The sequence below is a fragment of the Dromiciops gliroides genome, chromosome 1 (genome assembly GCF_019393635.1).
Source record: "Dromiciops gliroides isolate mDroGli1 chromosome 1, mDroGli1.pri, whole genome shotgun sequence".
NCBI lineage: Eukaryota > Metazoa > Chordata > Mammalia > Microbiotheria > Microbiotheriidae > Dromiciops > Dromiciops gliroides.
In genome coordinates this window covers 269767119-269786538 of record NC_057861.1, presented here as the reverse complement: position 1 = coordinate 269786538, position 19420 = coordinate 269767119, and the positions used below count along the sequence as shown (strand labels likewise).

General features: G+C 35.8%; 1 protein-coding gene across 1 annotated transcript in view; it reads left to right on the top strand.

Annotated features, from left to right (window-relative positions):
* Positions 1-15315, top strand: part of CA8 (carbonic anhydrase 8) — a 162202-nt gene extending 146887 nt beyond the window's left edge. Inside the window, exon 9 of the mRNA XM_043976306.1 lies at positions 11443-15315. The gene's annotated coding sequence lies outside the window, so the exon portion shown is untranslated. The remainder of the gene's footprint in view (positions 1-11442) is intronic.
* Positions 15316-19420: the final 4105 nt, after the last annotated feature.

Below are 19420 nucleotides of genomic sequence, written 5' to 3'. Positions count from 1 at the left end.
GATTGCCAGTTCTTGTTTCTCCCTCCACAAGCTCTCTGTCACACTTCTTTCTTTCTCTAACACTACCTCCAATTTAGTTCAGGTCCTTGTCACTTCTTACATTGTCTACTGCAGTAACATCCTATTTAATTTTCCCACGTCAAGTCTCTTCCCTGATTTAATGTCCTCCATAGAGCTAGAAAAGGTTTTCTTAAAGTGCAGCCTGACACCTTCCTTCCCCCACTTCAATTCCACTACAGTGGCTCCCTATTGTCTCTAGTATCTGTTTAGTATTTAAAATTCTTTACAACCTGATCCTTTCCTTCCTCTCTAGCCTTTGTTTTTCCTTCCTTTCTTTCTTTTTGATCAGGGCAATGAGAGTTAAGTGACTTGCCCAGGGTCACACAGCTAGTAAGTGTCAAGTGTCTGAGGGAGGCTGGATTTGAACTCAGGTCCTCCTGAATTCAGGGCCAATGTTTTATCCAGTGCACCACCTAGATGTCCACCCTCTCTAGCCTTTTCATACATTACTTCTCTCCATGCATTTCAGTTGTGCTAAATAAATGTTTTTTTGATTGGTGTTATACCACCTTTCATAATGTATATGTACGCTATGTGTAGTATATTCAAATATATGTATAATCTATTCATATATACATATACACATTGTGATAAAATAATGGGATTTAGATTGATTTAGTATTGTTTGAATTGAGTGAGACTGAGAAACTAAGTACCTACTTAAGGGAGATTGGATGGAGACCACACCTGGCTGGCCCTGAGTGATGTGTTGTTTTCAGAGGCAGTGTACTACTGATATCAGCAAGAGACCACTCTCAACCAATCAGTTTGAAGGACCTCCCCTTTCAGGGAGAGAGAGAGGAACTAGGAAGCAGAGTTTAGGGTGCTGCCTCTTCCTCTTTTTTGTTTGAGGAACTGGAGTGGCAGAAGACGAGAACAGGATGGGACCTCTTGGTTGTTTGGACACCGGCTTGGTGGTGACAGATTTCACATGGGCTGCTAGGAAAAGGAAGGATTCTTTCTCTCTGGCTATACTGAATAGATAGAAGCTAGGATTTCCATGCTATAAGGAATCTGTTCTCAATCTCTCTCTCTCTCTCTCTCTCTCTCTTTCTCTCTCTCTCTCCACTAACTTATATATTTTAATAAATCCTTAAAAGCCTAAACTCTTGCTGAATTTATCAGTGATTTTAGCCAGCTTTCCCCCCCAAACTGGGGGGGGCAGATTAGGACCCACATTTAGATTTTAAACAACACAACATACATATAAATGTACATGTACATATACACACATGCATACATATGCATATACATACATACTTCTGCTGGGTAACCTACTTCTCAGGAACAGGAGAACTGGTGCATATGTAGACATGCTGTGTTAGTCTATCATATGCTTGGGAGTAGCCTTTACCTATTGGTTGTATAGCTGGAACTTTGTCTGTAAAACTACCTGACTAAACATAGCATGGACTTTTTCATCTGAAAGTAAAGGACTCCTTCACTCACAGCAGTTGATACAATGTGGTAATGGGGTAGGGTCTGAGAAGCACCAATTCTTACCCTCAACTCTTAGGTTATGTGACCCTAAGAAATGGACCTTGGGCTTGTGGTAAAATATGAAAGTTTTTAACAGTCAGTTAGGAAAACCGGAAAACTGGCGTCTTTCAGTTATCCTAACCGACTGTTAAAAACTTTCGAATCTTTTGCCTTTTATTTTTAGTTTTTGGTTTTGCTTTGTTTTTTTTTTTACTTTTGTTTCTTTTGCTTTTCTTTAAAAACCCGGCAGGCAGTCTGACATGCGCAGCAGGCGGACTGTTCATCTCCTCCCCAAAAGGGTGGTCCTTGAAAAACTGGCGTCTTTCAGTTATCCTAACCGACTGTTAAAAACTTTCATATTTTACCACATTTTGGCGAGCCAGCTAGGAGTTGTCAATAATACCTGAAAAGGTCCTTCCCAGGCTACGTGTACAGACCAGGCTACGTGAACTCCATGAGGCAGGAGCTGTGGTCCAGGCAGGACCATTAGACTTTTCATTGCATAACTTCAACCCAGGAGATAAAATATATGTAAAGAATTTTCAGAGAACCAGTGGAACTCAACCTGCCTGGGAAGGACCTTTTCAAGTATTATTGACAACTCCTAGCTGGCTCGCCAAAATGTGGTAAAATATGAAAGTTTTTAACAGTTGGTTAGGATAACTGAAAGACGCCAGTTTTTCAAGGACCACCCTTTTGGGGAGGAGATGAACAGTCCGCCTGCTGCGCATGTCAGACTGCCTGCCGGGTTTTTGACTTCTGGGGTGGAGAGAACGAGAGTAGCCTTTTTTTGCCTGCTTGGCGGGACTCCTGGCGGCGCGGCACAGACGGTCTCCCTCTCTCCAAAGGTGGCCTTTTCGGTTTGGTGAGTTTTTATAAGGAATATAGACTAAGCCTAGATTTAAGACGATTTGTACTGTATTTCTATTTTCCTATCCTTCTAATCAACAACACCTTATATACAATAAAGGCTCTATCTAGAAAACCAGAAGCTTCTTCCATTTACTAGTCTGGGAGATAAATTAAGGGAAAAGTTAAGTAGGGGAGATTTATGATCTAATATCCAATTTTAAATCTCACAGGCTTTGGCTTTTTTCATTTACTCTTTTTAGTTCTAGGTACAAGGAGTAGAGTCTCTGACTCTGGAACTTGAAACATGGGGATTATAGGAGGCCAGGTGATCAAGCCAACCTAACAAGGAAGCCTTGGCATGTTGGTCTGGTGGGGCTTTGGACTTGAATTAGATGTGACTAAAGCTATGTAAAAATTAAGATAAGTTGTAAATCTAATGTACTAATTATGTCCCTGAGGTATTGGGCATGTTTATATGTTTGTTCTTTCTTTATCTTTGAAGTAAATATCTCTTTGCAAAAATTAACTGTATATTAAGTGGTTAAATGGAATTGAGGTGCTTGTCACTAGGCTCCTAAAATGTTGGAAACCAATTGGTAGAAGATCAATTTAATGGCAAAGAGAGAATTCCTAACCCACCTCAAGATACCAGAGAACTCTGGGGATGGCAGTAAAATGTAGCCAACCTTGCCCTAAGAATACAGGGCCAGGGGGCAGCTAGGTGGCACAGTGGATGGAGCACTGGCCCTGGAGTCAGGAAGACCTGAGTTCAAATCCAGCCTCAGACACTTGACACATACTAGCTGTGTGACCCTGGGCAAGTCACTTAACCCCAATTGCCTCACCCCCCCCCCCAAAAAAAAAAAAAGAATACAGGGCCAGAAAAACTCATGCTACATCATCATCATCATCATCACCCTCCTCATCCTCTTCCTCCTCTTATTATAGTTAGCATTTATTTATACCCTTTATGGTTTCCAAAATGTTTTACATATTTAATTCTTATTTGATTTCCATAAACCCCTGTAAGTTAAATGTCATTATTATTTCTATTTTGTAGAAAAAGAATTTGAGGCTCAGACAGCTTTGTGACTAGCTCAAGGTCATATAACTAGAAAGCATCTGAAGCAAGATTGGAGCCTTAATCTTCTTAATTCTAATTTTGACACTTTATTCAGAATGCCAGCCATTCCAGAATTTTTAGGAAGGAATGGTAAATATGCTAATATTTTTTAATTTGATGAAATAGATGAACATTTTCCTTAAAGGTAATAATATAATCTATATTGGAGGGAGAAGGAAAAGAGTGGTGAGAGGAAGAAATGAGACCTTTTCTCCATGACTTTGCTTTTGAACTCTTGTCTTTCAATTTGTTCATGGAAACATAGGACTTTTTAGAAAAATACACCTTTCCTGCCTTAATCTGCACAATTCTGGAACTGATCCAAATATTTCTTGAAGTTGGGTCAGTTCTATGACAGGCAGAGACAATAGAGAAGCCAGAGCAGTGTGTGCACATGTGCTTTTATTTTACTTGGCTACCTCAGATTGTAGCATTTGAGGAAATCCTCCTGGAGAGCTCATTCATACCCTGCCCCAAGGGACTCTTCAGAAAAGATAATTTGAAGCTTAAAACTACTGAAATAAATGAATCTTTCTTAGATGGTTTAGAAGGTATTTCAGAATTCTCTAATGCCTCAAGATCACAACTGTGAATCCATGTTCAATGCATAGTATTATAATACCATTTCTGGTTATTTGAATTTTCTGATTAGATATGATATTTTTGTATTTAGTGTAGGGCAGATATGTCTATTCACTTTTGAAATCTTAAAGTTAAAGCTTACTCTACATGCAGGAATTTTTGTATTTGGGAGAATCTGACAAGAGATGCTATAAATTTACTTAATTTATTCAACTATTCATTGAATGCCTGCCACATATAAGGCACTGTGTGGGGGTGATAATAACAATAACAATAATAATAGCTAGCATTTATATAGCACTTGAAGGTTTGCAAAATGTCTTACAAATATTATATTATCTTCACATCCCTGGGGGCTGGGGCCTATTATTACCCACATTTTCCAGATAAAGAAACTGAAGACAGAAGTTAAATCATTTGGCCAAAGTCACAGAATTATAAGAGGTCGGAGTCTAGATTTGAACTCAGAGCATCCTGATTATACTGCACCATCTAGCTTCTTGAATATGTGGAATATAAATAAAATAAAACAGCATACAATGCCATTATTGAAAATCTACTTAAATAGATACATAGTATATTCCAACCATGGGTAAGGCATTATGCTAGGTGCTGCATACTGGGGTCAAAATAGCTATTATCTAAAGCTGAGAAACAACTTTCCAAGTTCTAAAGTGTTTGATTGAAGTGATGATCCAGTCATCTAGCACAGTGTCCAGGATTTGAAGATGACTCTTTTTAGTATTGGAGAGTTTCTTCCTAGTTGAAAGTGATATTGATGTAGTCAAATGATCAGTGCCTTAATGTGAATTCTGTACTAGTATTAATTTGAATTAATTTTGCTATTCAACACAAATTTACTGTATCTTCAAACATATATCCTATACAGTGAGAATTTGATAAATGTTTTAAATAATAACTTTTTGTTGTTCATAAGTCATTTTTCAGTTGTGTTCTATTCTCTTCAACCACATCTGGGGTTTTCTTGGTAGAGATACTGGAGTGGTTTTTCATCCTCTTCTCCAGCTCATTTTACAACTTCTTTCTGATTCCAAGTGCAGCTTTAAAAAAAAGTGACCTTTAGACCTTACCTAGCTTTATGAGGCAGTGACCTTCAGAAGATCAGAGTTACCTAAATCCTTGCCTTTTGTTTTTGCTGCTGTTTGAGTTTTTTTGGTTATTTATCATATGTTTGATAAATCATTATCTTAAAAAGAAGCCTTTATTCCACAATTTGGAATACTGGGGCTTTATATTCCTTTACAATTTAATGATGAATATTGAATATCTAACATATAATGCCTTTTGGACATAGTTGATTTATATATAATATCTGTCAAGCATGTAGGTAGAAAATACTATCTTTTTTTGGCTTTAAAGTATCATACAATTCGGAACGAATTCTTTTTTTTCTTTTTCTTTTTTTCTTTTCTTTTCTTTTTTTTTTTTTGGTAAGGCAATTTGAACTTATGTCTTCCTGAATCCAGGGCCAGTGCTCTATCCACTGCAACACTTAGCTGCCCCTAGGAATGAATTCTTAATAACATTTGGACCAATAGACATTTGTCTTTTATATAATTTATACAGATCAAAATTTATCACAGATGGACATGAAAGTATGTATCTTGGGTTAGACTGAGGTTTCTCAATCTATGCTAATTATTTTAGCTTTTTTATCTTGTCCATTGAACTTTATTAATGTTTAAAAACTGCAAAAAAAAGGGGAAAGATTATCTAATTGTTCCTAAATAAAAAATGAATCTCCCAAAGAAACCTTTGTTCCTTCAATGGTCTATTTGTGCTTTATTTGGAGTCAACAAAATAAATGTTTGAAGTTATGATCTTTCATTATGAGAACTAGTTTAAACTTTTTTAAAAGTCAAATTTAATGGGAAAATTAACCTTCACTTATTGGGAAGGACACTGGACTTGATATTCAGAGACTTCACTTCAAATTCTGGCTTCAACTTTTACTAACTCCAACTGTGGACAAATGACTAAATCAATCTGAGACTCAGTTTCTTCTTTAAATGCCAAAATTGTTGCACTTTGTACCTAACTCACTGTGTTGTTGTGATTAATGTTTTTTTTGTAAACTTTATACCTCTATTTAAGTGTGGTAGTATTAGTAATCGTTACATGGTTATTTATGAATATTCAGAATTATTAGCATTTATCAAGCACATAGTGTATGTATAGTACTATGCTAGACACTGGGAAAGATACAAAATTTAGGTAAGACAGGATCTTTTCCCACAAGGAGCTTATAGTTTAGAGTGGGAATATGATATATGCAAATAGCTATTAGTAGAAAATAATACATGAGAAATGCATGAGAGGTATAAGCAAAATGTTTTTTGATGTCTGGAGGATACATATAATAGTTATATGTTTTATATATCTATATCTATATCTATATATATGATGTTATATTATTATAAATAATGTTACACATAGCATTAGTTATCTGCCATGAGTTATTCTATGTAAGTGAATTATATGGATAATTGAGGCTTTGTCCCTTTAAACATTCAGGATTTTGTTTTTTTTTTACAATTGTTGATGGAAACCCTTTTTTAACTATGTTACAATCACTTTAAATCCAAATTTAGTAGGTTATAAATCCATATTTTCTTGATAACTCAATTCATCATTAAAAACATTCAATTATTATAATTTTCAATATTACTGCTATGTACAATAGGGCTTTTGTGGTATAGAGGCCCCCTTTTTGATACTCTGGATTTTCTTTGGATAGATTTTCAGTTTCTTTCCTATCAAGCTGATAGCTATCATTTATTTTTTGCTGTCACTGGTCCCATCCACACCCTGCAATAATCCTCTTTGGTTTTCTAGCTCACTGTGCTAATTGTGCTGTGGGTTGGGAAACCAGAAAACCAAAATAATTTGATTTTTTCCTTAAAGAGAATACACAGGCTGTGAGTAAAGGCTCTGGGAACTCTCCTATGACTCAAATGCACATATTTTGATGCCAAATAAAGCAAAGTATGGGCTTAATTAATGTTGACTAATTGATTCATTTTGGGTCCTTTGCAGAACCATATGTAGCTAAAAATCTGCCTATGAGAAAATTAAATTATGGGTGGGATAGGATACTGGGTGTTTCAGAGGATGGTACCAATGAGTGTTTGGGGTATGTGTGTAGTAAAGACTCCTGGACAGCATCTTGGTTACTGAATACTGGGGCAGTACATGGGAGGCAGTTGCACTTTATGGCACAAGAAGAATATGAAGCAAGTTGCGGAGATAAAGGAGTGGACATGACAATTGTTAGGAGGAGGAAGTGTATCATCTCCCAAATGTAGAATATCCTGGGCTTTGGCCAGTTATCATGTCTATGTTGATGACTCCCACATCTCTTCCCTGGGGCTAGGAACTGATTGTTCCATCCTTTCCCTAAAACTTACCCCTTTTCTGAATTTCCTTCTTTCTGATGAGGATGCTGCCATTTTCCCAGTCAATCAGGTTGGCAAACTCAATGTTGTCTTCAACTTATCTTTTTCTGTCACTTTGCATTAATAACTATATGTAACCATCTGCCAAATCTTATTAATTCTACCTCTTTAAAAATAATCAATTTGTAAGGGCTCCATTTTTAAGCAAATATTTTCACAATAGAAGTTACCATTCCATGCTTATTACTTATGCATTACTCTCCTTTGCACACTCTGTGGTCCAGGTAAACTGTTCTTCTTGCTATTCCTTACAAACACCATTCCATCTCCTGTCTCCATGATTTGGCAATAGTTTTTCACTGTCTCCCTTGTTTGGAATGCACTCTTTAACTTCTACACTTTATAATTCCTAGGTTCTTTAAAAGTTCATAATTACTCCTGTTCCCACCCTCCCCCTCCCCCTGAAATTACTTAATTACTTATCATTTAATTTGTGTGTGTGTGTATGTATATATATTCATAAATGCTATTTCCCACAGTTTAATGTAAGCTCTTTGAAGGCAGGTACTATTTTTTTTCCTATCCCAAGCACAGATTCCAGTGCCGTGCACATAGTAGACATTTAATAAATGTTTGTTCATTAATTGATGGGTTGATTTTAGCTTTATTACTCTGGAGCCTTTTTTGTTTAATCCCCAGTTTCTTGCTTATCATAATCAGATGGGTGACTTCTGAATAAATTAAGTACTACAAAAAAAACCCCAACAAATAATATTGCATCTGGCCAGTTAGAAGAGACTATAGTTAATTTAGTTATATTAATCTGTACACAAAAACTGAAGTTACAGATCCTTTAGTCTAATCTCCTTATTTTATTTTTAATTTATTTTAATTTTTTTTAGTGAGGCAATTGGGGTTAAGTGACTTGCCCAGGGTCACACAGCAAGTAAGTGTTAAGTGTCTGAGGCTGGATTTGAACTCAGGTATTCCTGACTCCAGGGCCGGTGCTCTATCCACTGCACCACTTAGCCGCCCCTAATCTCCTTATTTTAAAGGTAAAAAATGAGGTTCAGAGAGTTTAAATGATTTACTGAAGGTCTTAAATATAGGATGGAGAAAGTTTGAACCAAATGTCTTTTACATCACACCCAATGCTCTTTCTACTACTCCATCATTCATTTTTTAAAAAAATTTACTGTTGAGATTATATTGGATTGTTTGAAAAACAGCCATGTGGTTCCTTTGAGGGACAAGAAAATTAATTCAACATCAAACCTTTTATTGTCTAATCTGAAAAGTTATACTTGGAAATGTTTAATCAATGCATTTTTGGAAAATTTTAATTGGTAGATAGGGAATTGTAAGGATTTATCATGTTTTATTTTTAGGAATGAAGTAGTATACCAACTATAATATATTGTTATTTTCCAGACAAATGTTCTCTCAAACAACAGTGGTTGGTTAACTCAGGTCATAAATTCAGTCCCAATGTTGGCTAGTCAACTTCATTCTAGTCTAGGTCTGCAAATATTCTTAAATCAGTATAAATGCACAGTCCAAGCAAAATCCCAGTAAGCAATGGTAAATCAGGTATCCTAGGACCAGCCTAATTCAGAACAACTCCTGTACTAGCCAGTTTGGATGCTGGATGATGAGGTTTTCAGCTACAGTAGCTCTTGAAGCGCATCTAGTAAGTCACAGGGGGTTGTGATCTGCAACAATGGAGGATGAAATTATAGATCTTTGAAGTGTTAAGTGATATAGCAAATGCAAAGTCCTAGATAGGTTTAAACACAGAGAAACAAACTCACAGACTCACATATGTATTCAAGTATAAGATGAGGGAAATGTACCAAAACAAAAGAACTGAGGTTTTTCATGTGTTGCAAACTTAATAGTGGTCAGTGATGTGATGTATTAGCCTGAAACACTGTGACCTTGCACGGTGGTAGGAAAAATGTAGTATCTATAATGACAGAGGTGAAAGACTTGATATTCTGCTCTGCTCAAACCACCTGGAGTATCATATTTAAGAAAGTTTACTTACAAACTGGATGAGAGTGATGAGGATGGTAAGGGGGTCTTGAATCTTTCTATATGATGATCATTTGAATGAACTCCACTTTGTATCTGCCTGGTTTCAACTCCACAAAGCAAGATACCCCCCCACCCCCACCCCAACTCCCTCTCCCAAGATATATTCATCACTTCCAATCTCATCACCATACTGCTAACTGAACCCTTGATTGATTTACACTGCCCTCATCCTCTTTTCCCTTCATATTTGAGGGCCAGAAGAAGGGAGTACCAAACTCCTCTTAATTCCTTCCTTTCAACTCCATGGAACTCCCAATTTCAACTCCAAGTTTCAACTCCATGGAACAAGATACTCCCATGCCAGAAGCCTCTTATATTCCCTCCACAAACCCTTTCCTGTCTCTCACATTTTAAGTTCCTTGAGGGCAGGGACTGTTTTTCTTTTTGTTAATTGCATTCCTAGAGCTTAGGACAGTCTTGACACACAGTAGGTGCATTATAAATGTTTATTAGATTAGAACTAGAAAAGTTTCATCTAGAGAGAAGAACATGTATTTGAGAAAATTTATATCTTTGAGTACTTGAAGTGCTATCTGTAGAAGAAGAAGATTTTTTTTTCCTTGGACTAAGAATGAGGAAAAATAGGTGGAAATTACAGAGGTAGATTTTTATATCTGTGTAAAGTAATGATGAGAGCTGTTAGAAAATGTACTGGTCTGGCTTGGGAGGCAGTGAATTACCCTTCATTGGAAGACTTCAAGTAGAGACAGATTGATCATTTGTTAGTGATGTTTCATGGAGGTTTCTATTCAGGTTTGCATGGGAAAATGTGTTTTTGAAGTTCCTCCTGATTTAGAGATTCTATAAAATACTTTTAAAAAATACATAATAATGTCAGATATTGAAATTGGCAGGCATTGCCCATAATGCTGGAGGTAGGACCAAGACCGTAAAGATTGGGGGTTAGCTGTTTTTTATAATGCTGAGAGGGATGGGAAAGGTTTGGAACATGTGAAAAGGGAAGAAAAAGGTCTTCCTTCTTGCATGGCCACTAGAATAGGGAGCTGGCAGTAGTAGAGCTAGTGGTTGGCAAGCAAAGTCCAAGGACATCCTGGGTTTGAATTAGGACCCAAGTGATTACTATGAAACTATATTGAGAGATGGTGGTATTAGTCAGGAACCAGCCTACAGGTAGCAGATGTTGAAGCAAAAGAGAGAGCAGATTCCTGAGGGAAGTAGCTAAGTGATGAGGTACATACATTGCTCTTAACCAAGGTCTTTCTTCTTACCCATCCTACTGAGACTTCATGTGCCAACACTGAGAGTTTTATGAGAAATATTACTGAACCTCTTGGCAGAATGGGGGAAGAAAAAGTGGTACTCAGAAAAATGGATTGTAATTTATAACCTTGGATGAAAGTTTCCTTTCTGTTCTTTGAATGCCCTATAATAAATCTACTCTATGTTTAAAGGCTTATTATTAGCCTAATGATTTTCAGGGGAAATGAAGAGTGCCCCATCCACCAGTGTAGAACTAGAAACAAGCTAGGGACTGTGCCCTTGGTGTGCACTGAACCCTCACTGAGGTATTATTGAAGAGTCTTTTGTATTAAATCAGGTCCATGTGAGTCTAGAGTTGCAGTTCTGGGCCATGGTTGGCAGCCATAAAAATTCCAATGAATCATCTTACATGTAAATACATTTCTGTTGGATTGGGTGGGAAAATTATAAAGATATAATGTTTGAGCATCACATATTTTTGGATATTTCTATCTTTTGCTGTCATGAAACTTCTACTTTTCATTTTTACTATCTTCCTATTTGGATATAAACAGACTTTCAAACCTGCTGTGGAGGAATTTCCGTAATATAATTGTCCTATTCTTTTTGCAGGGAGGAGGAGACAATGGTCCCACAGTGCCCGTGGATGAGAAATGGAAACCGTGGAGGCGCTGTTTCAGTTTATTCACAAAGCCTGCATTGTCTGCCTTCATCTAATTTCACCTTGATAGACAGCTGTGACAGTTGCCCCGTCCACACAATCCAATGAAATCCTAGAAATGGCTACATCTTGAAAAGAACCATGTTATACTCTCAAGTCACTACTGTTAACGTTCTCCTATTTTTGCATATCAGTGTTTTATAGTTGTGTGTAACATGAAGGATTCTAGTTTTTCTGGTTTGTTGTAAATGTGAATGTGAAGCTTTTATCAGTTTTGTAGACACTTGGGAAAAATCACCCCCAACATTAGTAACTCTTCATTTCCTGACTAACTGAAAATTCTTCTCATTCAATGAACAGTGTAATTCATGATAATAACATAAATGTTTCAATCAAGAGGAGAATATAACTTCAAAATGTATAAAAGCATAGTATAGAAAATATTGTGCCCACTTTTCTCTCTCCATTTCTATACTTCTTTATCAAAAATATATCTAAATATATTTCACATGTAGCACAAATACATGGGAGTTTTAGCTTTATATATATACATATATATATATATATACGCATATATATATATATATATATATATGGAGTATGGAAAATGCTTTGGTAATTATCAACCTGATTGAATATACACATGTAAATATTTCTCATGTTTAAAGAAGATCAAATCTTGAGATCCTAGAAGCTATCTAATTTTCTAGAGATGAGCAGATTAATAGAACAGAAAAGACAGGCCAAACAGGGTGTGAAAGAGAATGATTTTTTAAAAAAGGTACTCAGATTCTGGGAGTACTTTATAAGGTGACACTAGGCATACTATTTAGAAGTGTATATTTGTTTTCATGAATTAAAGAAGAAATTTAACACAAGCACTTGTTCAATTATTATGCTTCTTTTTCTAGGACTTTACATTTCTTTCACTGAGTTTCACTTTTAAAATAAGCATACTTATGTTTCCAGTTTGCACAGACCATATTAAAGACCTCACATGATAGAACACAACAGTTTTAAATAGTCAACACATTTACAATTTTACTATACAACAGTTCAGATTAGTAAAACAAATCAGGGATATAGTAGCATCATTCTGCTTTCTTGTGAATTTATGGCAAAAAATGACATTGGGCATTTTTTTAGCCCTTATACACAGAGTGATATGGATTAATGAATGGAATAAATCCCCAAGATTACATCTTTATTCTAAATATAAAAATTAAATATAGAAATTCTAATAGAGATGTAAGAATACATTTTGATGGGCCGCATGGTATATCAAATATAGAGCTGGCCTAATAGTCATGAAGACCAGTTCAACTCATATTTCTGACACATACTCACTTTGTGACTTTGCACAAATCACTTTACAACCTGGTCCATTCCTAACTTTCCAGTATTCTTACACATTACTCTTCTCTATGTACTCTGCTATCCAATAACCCTAGCCTCTACCTCCTTCCTGACCTGGCCTCCTTCAAGTCTCAACTAAAGTTTCACCTTCTGTAGGAAGCCTTTCTCAGTTCTTACTTTTAATGCCTACCCTCTGAGATTGCTCTCAATTTATCCAACATAGACCTTGTTTGTACATAGTTATTTCCATATTATCCCTACCCTCACCCCTTAGAATGTGAACTTCTCCAAAACATTGATAGATTTTGTTTGGTTTTGGTTTTGTCTCTCTTTAAACCTTCAACACTTAGTTCAATGCCTGACACAGAATAGTTACTTTACAAATGTTTGGTTACTTACTGACAGTGTGGCAGAAGTTACAGAGAAGGTGCAGAAATACTGGTAGAAGAAGCACCTCATCTAGAGCTCTCTACCAATAAAATCATAAATTTGACTTAAAAAAAGTGATGCATTTTAGCGTGTGATACAAGGGTGATTGTGATGCAAACAAGAAAATTATTAAGATGGTGGCAAATGTCCTAGAAATAATAAAACATGTATCTAAAATTCTTAGAGCTAAGGATTGGGTTAAGGTTAGGAGAGTGGTGTGGTGTGATGTGGTGTGAAGTGAAGTGTGTGTGTGTGTGTGTGTGTGTGTGTGTGTGTGTTGGAAAGTAAGGGGGCTGAGCTGTGTCCAGTCAGGAAAGAGGACACGGGAAGAAGGTCTGGAGGGAGGGAGCTTGCCAGCAAACCAGTGTCAAGGCTAAGTAGCTTTCATTTCCTGGAAGAAGATAATGATAAAGGGAAATGGCTCTCTTTACTCATAGCATTTCCAGTCTTGAGCTAATTTAACAGCCCAACAAACTCTTGTTATTCAGCTATACTGTGCAAAAAATCGGGATATGTTCTGGGGATAAAAAGATCAAATGAAAGTTGCTTTCAAAAGAGCTTATATTCAACTGAGAGGAGGTTGCAGGGGTAGGGGAGAAGAGGTTATGGATTATACCTTCTGTCAGCCCTTCCCACTCATTCCTTTTTTCCCCACTCCAAATAACAAAATCTTCTTAAAATAATTAATACAGATTTCCTTTCATTCCAGCCATTTAAACCTAGTTTGATTCAAGGTATGCTCTATCCCCTCTGCCATTTTTCTCCCACTCTTTTTAATAATGCCAGAAACTCTTAAAAAAGCAAATATCCTGTCAAAGTCATTTTCTGGTATGAATTTTCACTTAAGGTGTAAGGCAGCCAAAATAATTTTAAATATCAAATCCTTCCTGGTTTTTCATGCAATGGGAAGGTAAAGTAAGCAGGATGGCATTAGATGCCTGCAGTTGTGGAAGGGGCCAGCTAAGGGCAAAAAAGGGTGGTGTTGGGGAATAACATTCTCAAAGAGAAACTAACATTGTGGAGTTCACAATTTTACCTAAGATGTGCCATGTTTATCTTCAAATGAACATTACAAATGCGCTGTGTGCACTGAGGCATTTTTGTCTTGTAGTTGTTAATATAGACAGTTTTGCTTTGCATGATTTATGAAGATTTTTATCTTAAAATATGTATAACGTTATAATGGAGCTTCCTCAAATTCATTTGTTAATTGAGGTATTACTGTATTAGAAAGTGAAACTCATTTAATCTTGGGTTTCTCCTATATTAGTAAGATTACTTTTATTGAAATTAAGTATCAGATGTGATTTTATCTGCTTATTAGAGCCCAGACTTTTACTCTGAATTGAAAAAAAGGATGATATTTCTCAAAATGAAAATATATAGGAGACAACTTTTATTTTATTAGTAGCTTTATTAATAATCTCTGTAATTTTATTTCTCTTCTAGGAAAAAAGATAGTGATAATATAGCTAATGCTCAATGTGGACTAGTTTACTACTACAGTAAGCAAACAGCCTCCAAGTTATCCCTGAGAACTTTATATTTTATTTCATGAGACAATTATCTTGTTTTAACAGTACAAAAATAAGGTTGACTGTCTATTGAACAAGTCATAAAATGATATTCTGTGAACTGTATGCTTTTCAGATCTTGCATGATAAAAGAGCTTTATATTGTATCCTGGGAATGAAAAAATACTGTTGAGTTATTAGTTAGAACTTGCTACTCAAATTATTATTGTTTAAATTGTAAATATTTCTTATTTCTGCAAATCACCATGTGCATCTATGGAAGACAAGAAAATGTGTATTTCTTTCCTCTCTCCCCATCTTATATCACTTTATGGGCAGTAATATTAGGACAGCAAATATTGAGCTTATGATGGAATATGAATGCTATTCTACATAAATATATAAATAAAATATATCTCTTGAATTATATCATATTGTGAAAAATATGAGGTGTGACAGGGAAAGTGATGTAATGTCACCCATAAAAATACACACGCAAAAAGCGTTACTTCCTTTTCCCATGTTCTCTTCCTTTGTTTATAGTAGTTTCCTGTGTTATTTTGTGCATGCAGTCAGAATTGGCTATGCTAGCTGAGGAAGGTAATGAGGTTATCACATGTGACCTTTCAATCATTGTTTGAGTGCCAATCTTTTTAAGAAAAAAAGAAATTACTCTTTAATTTGGAGCTCTCCTTCTAACCTAGGCATAAGCTTATATTATGAGGATTTTTAGAAATCTGCTTTAACTCTATTTATATATGATTGCTCATTTGGAAATGAGGCAATTGTGTTTCTATTGCTGAATACAGAATGAATCTCTTCAAGCCGAGTTTTTTCCAGCACATGAGCCCCCCCCCCCCCCCCCCCCCCCCCGCACTGGAACCCTGTAGAGCTTTAGCTATTGAACAAAACTCAAGAAGAAAATTCCTAGAGATGCTACGAAGGTCTGCATTAGTTCCATTGGGCCTGGTTCATTCCCAGAATAACTCTAAAGGATAATTCCTTTGATAAGCTTTAATTGCTTTAGAGTTAGCCTGGAATTCATTTGGCCTCAATGGGAATTTTTTTGTGGAATTACATTAGAATCTGATCCAGTGGGATTTTTTTTTAGCATGCAGATCAAAGTCAGTACATTAAAAAGAAGAGATTTTCTCTTAGTCACATAAATTTTTATAAAATGCAGGAAACTTCCAGTCTTATCATAACATGAGACTGGTACAAAATGTGACTCCTTGAAATTGTAGTCATGTCTAATAACTTTCTTTTAAGATACTTTGTGAGTAAGAATATGTTTCTAAAATGAATCATAAGACAACTATATTAGCCTGCATAATGTCCTTTCCCTTCTGCCTCATCTACTGTAGAAAATTTATTCATTGGAAAAAGAGTGCAACACTTTAAATGAATGTACCACATTTGGGCATCATTTTCCCCACCCCCAAAATTTACTGTATCGACCAGATGACCTTGTAAAAGATACTTAACTTCTCTGCACTCCAAAGAAACATTGTGCATTTCATGGAAGTTCTCTTATACTAGTTGCATAGGATAGGAACTAGTTCATTATTATAAGCCTCATTTGACATCACAATCAAAATCAATGTGGCGCTCCATGGGCACCCACAAAGACTCAAATAGAATACAAAGACAGTGAAAAATTAAACAATAGACTGAATGATGTGAATTTATTTATGAAAAAGGAGGTGATTACAATAATATTTCAGGATCAGGTCATTGTCATCAGCAGTTACAGAAAGGTTGTTCTAAAGAAAAGTGTACTTAATAAGCAATATATATTATTCAAATAAATGGTAGAAACTGCGCAACACATCTTTGCAAGTTGTAAAAAATCTAGTATTTATCAAATATCTAGAAAAATACAATTTGTTACAAATTGTTAGAGGGATACATCAGAAACTCATCATCTTTCATAAACTAACAGATGACATTCCTATACAATAAATGCACACCTTAGTATATCACTGAGAATCCAGTCAACAATCTGACACACTAGAGTATTAACAGAAAAAAAAATCTTGCCCACAATCACCTGGCTATAACATTGATATGTAAAAATTAAAGAACAATATTTTTAATAAGCATAACCTTATCACAGAGTAATAATCACCAAACTATATGGGATGAAAAACTTTCAAACTCTAGAGACCTGGTTGAAGAAAACAAATATATCTCAGTACAAGATAGCTACATATCAAGTCAACAAGCATTTAGTAAGAGCTCACTATGTGCCAGCTAAGCACTGGAAATACAAATATAAGCAAAAAGAAAGGCAATTCCTGATTTCAAGGAGCTTATTGTCTAATGGGGGAAGACAGCACACAAAGGGAAGTTGAAAAGGACAGTGGGAGGGAGACAATATTTGTGTGGAGGAATGGTGGAGAAAGAAGTCCAGAGAATAGGGAACAGAGTTTGGAGAGGGATGAAGGAGTGAACAGCACTGGCCTGGGCAAGTTACTTAAAATAGAGGTTTTGGGTGGAACACATCAATCATAAGAAGAGATCACAAAAGTGTAGTAGTCTTTTAAGGTGAAAATGTACCTGGGGAAGAGTGGAATTCCAGGGTGAGAAAGTCATGGGGTAGAGGTGCGTGTTGTCCTGTCTGCCTTTGGAGTTGTTCTGAAGACATTTTCAATGACTCTATAGAAGATGAGTTTTCACCCCAAATACTTTTATTAAATTGGTAATGATAGTTATTTTATCCACCAGCTCAGTAATCTATAGAACATTAAATGTAAAAGAATAAAAGCAGAATAGCAGTTTGTCCCTACTTTTTCTCTCTGAACTACATTAAAAACATTTAGAAGTGTGAGATTAATCATAATAATATATTAATCTTATATTTGCATAGTTAATGGAAGTTTGCAAAATGATTTATATATGTACCACACCATTTGATTCTCACAAAAATTTTAACACAGAAATAAAGTTTGAGAAGCAGTTTGGAGTAAAGCAGTTAATGGGTCAAAACTTCTTAAATCCACATCTAATCCTTTTTTGGTTGTTTTTAGTAACAGAAGGGTGATTTTTTAAACCCTGGAAAGGGCAATGTCAATTCCCTTCTCTAAGTGAATAACCAGCTTGCTTCATAGAATTAAACTAATGTTTCCAGTGTTATAAGGGAATCTCCAGTTCATCTGTAGTAAATGAGAGGAAGTATTCTAAGTGGTGTTCAGATATAGGAAGATTAGGGGTGTGGGTGTGAGGGGGTGGTGGTGGTGAGGTGTCTCCAAAAAGACAGTGACTTGCATAGGATTAGGACTATTGTCATTCTTTATTCTTGGATGAATACATTACATTTGCAAAGCATTTTTATGTATTTGTTTTAGCTTCTAAACAATAGAAACAAGTTTCTTAATATTTATGCCCGAGATTCTCATAATGGTACCTTTCTCCTATTGGTCTTAGCCTTCTTGCTAGGCTTCAGGTTACTCCTTTTTAAAATTATGTTTTATTTTTTTCACTTAAAAATCTATTTCCCCTTCAAATCCAGCCTCAGACACTTAACACTTACTAGCTGTGTGACCCTGGGCAAGTCACTTAACCCCAATTGCCTCACCAAAATAAATCTATTTCCCCCACATTCTCCCTCTTCAATGGGAAAAATGCTTGTCATAAGGGGACTCCCTTGATTTTCATTTCTTTGACACAACAAAATTTTGCCATCAATATTTGCTCATTTGTATTTTTTCATATTTCTTTAATATATTTTTGGTATGGATATGGTAGTACTATTATCAGGTCAAAGACTATGCACAATTTAATAAATTTTAGGGCACAGTTACAAAAAACCTTTCCAGAATGGCTGGATTAATTCATAACTCTTCATATAGTGCAGTTATGTTCCTGCTTTCGCACAATCCCTCTTACAATTAAAATTTTCCCTTTTTGTCATCTTTGCCAACCTAATCAGTGTGATGGAGATTATCAGAGCTGCTTTAATTTGTATTTCTCTGATAGTTAATGATTTGAGATTTTACCTGTAAGACAATAGTAGAGTCCTTTTATAATTTAGATAACTTTAGATACCACCAACTAGCTTCTTACTTATCCTTGGAGTTTGATTTCTTTCTGAATGTCTAAGAATTGGTTTTCTCTCTTTGACTCTTTCATGATGCCCCCTCTTATCAAAGAAATATTTATTTCTTCAGCCACTGAATATGTGGTGGTTTGAAAGAAGATGGGCATATGTTTGAGCCGAAAGAAACTTCTTTTGTTTGGTTTAACCCTTTGGTTAAAACTCATGATCTTGTTGGATCCTGGGCTTTTCCTTTTTCATCATATGAAGTCGAGGAGAAACCATCATGCTCGCTTTTGACCTGAGGGCCATTTTTTTGTCTCATCATAATTTTAAATTCCCATAGTGTTTTTTTTTTCCCCAGTTGCACAAGTCTCTTAATGTATACCTGTGATAGCATCTTCAATTCTTAGAACCACCCTGTGAGGTAAACCAATATAAATAAAGAGTGGTCTCTCTACCTCCCTGGCAGCCAACATGATAAGCACTATGCAGCAAAAATCATATGGCTCTGAAGCCTACCCAACTTTTGGGTAAGAAGTAGGCACAAATATATGTTTGGGTGTCCAGATTCTTCACTTAAGTGGATTTATA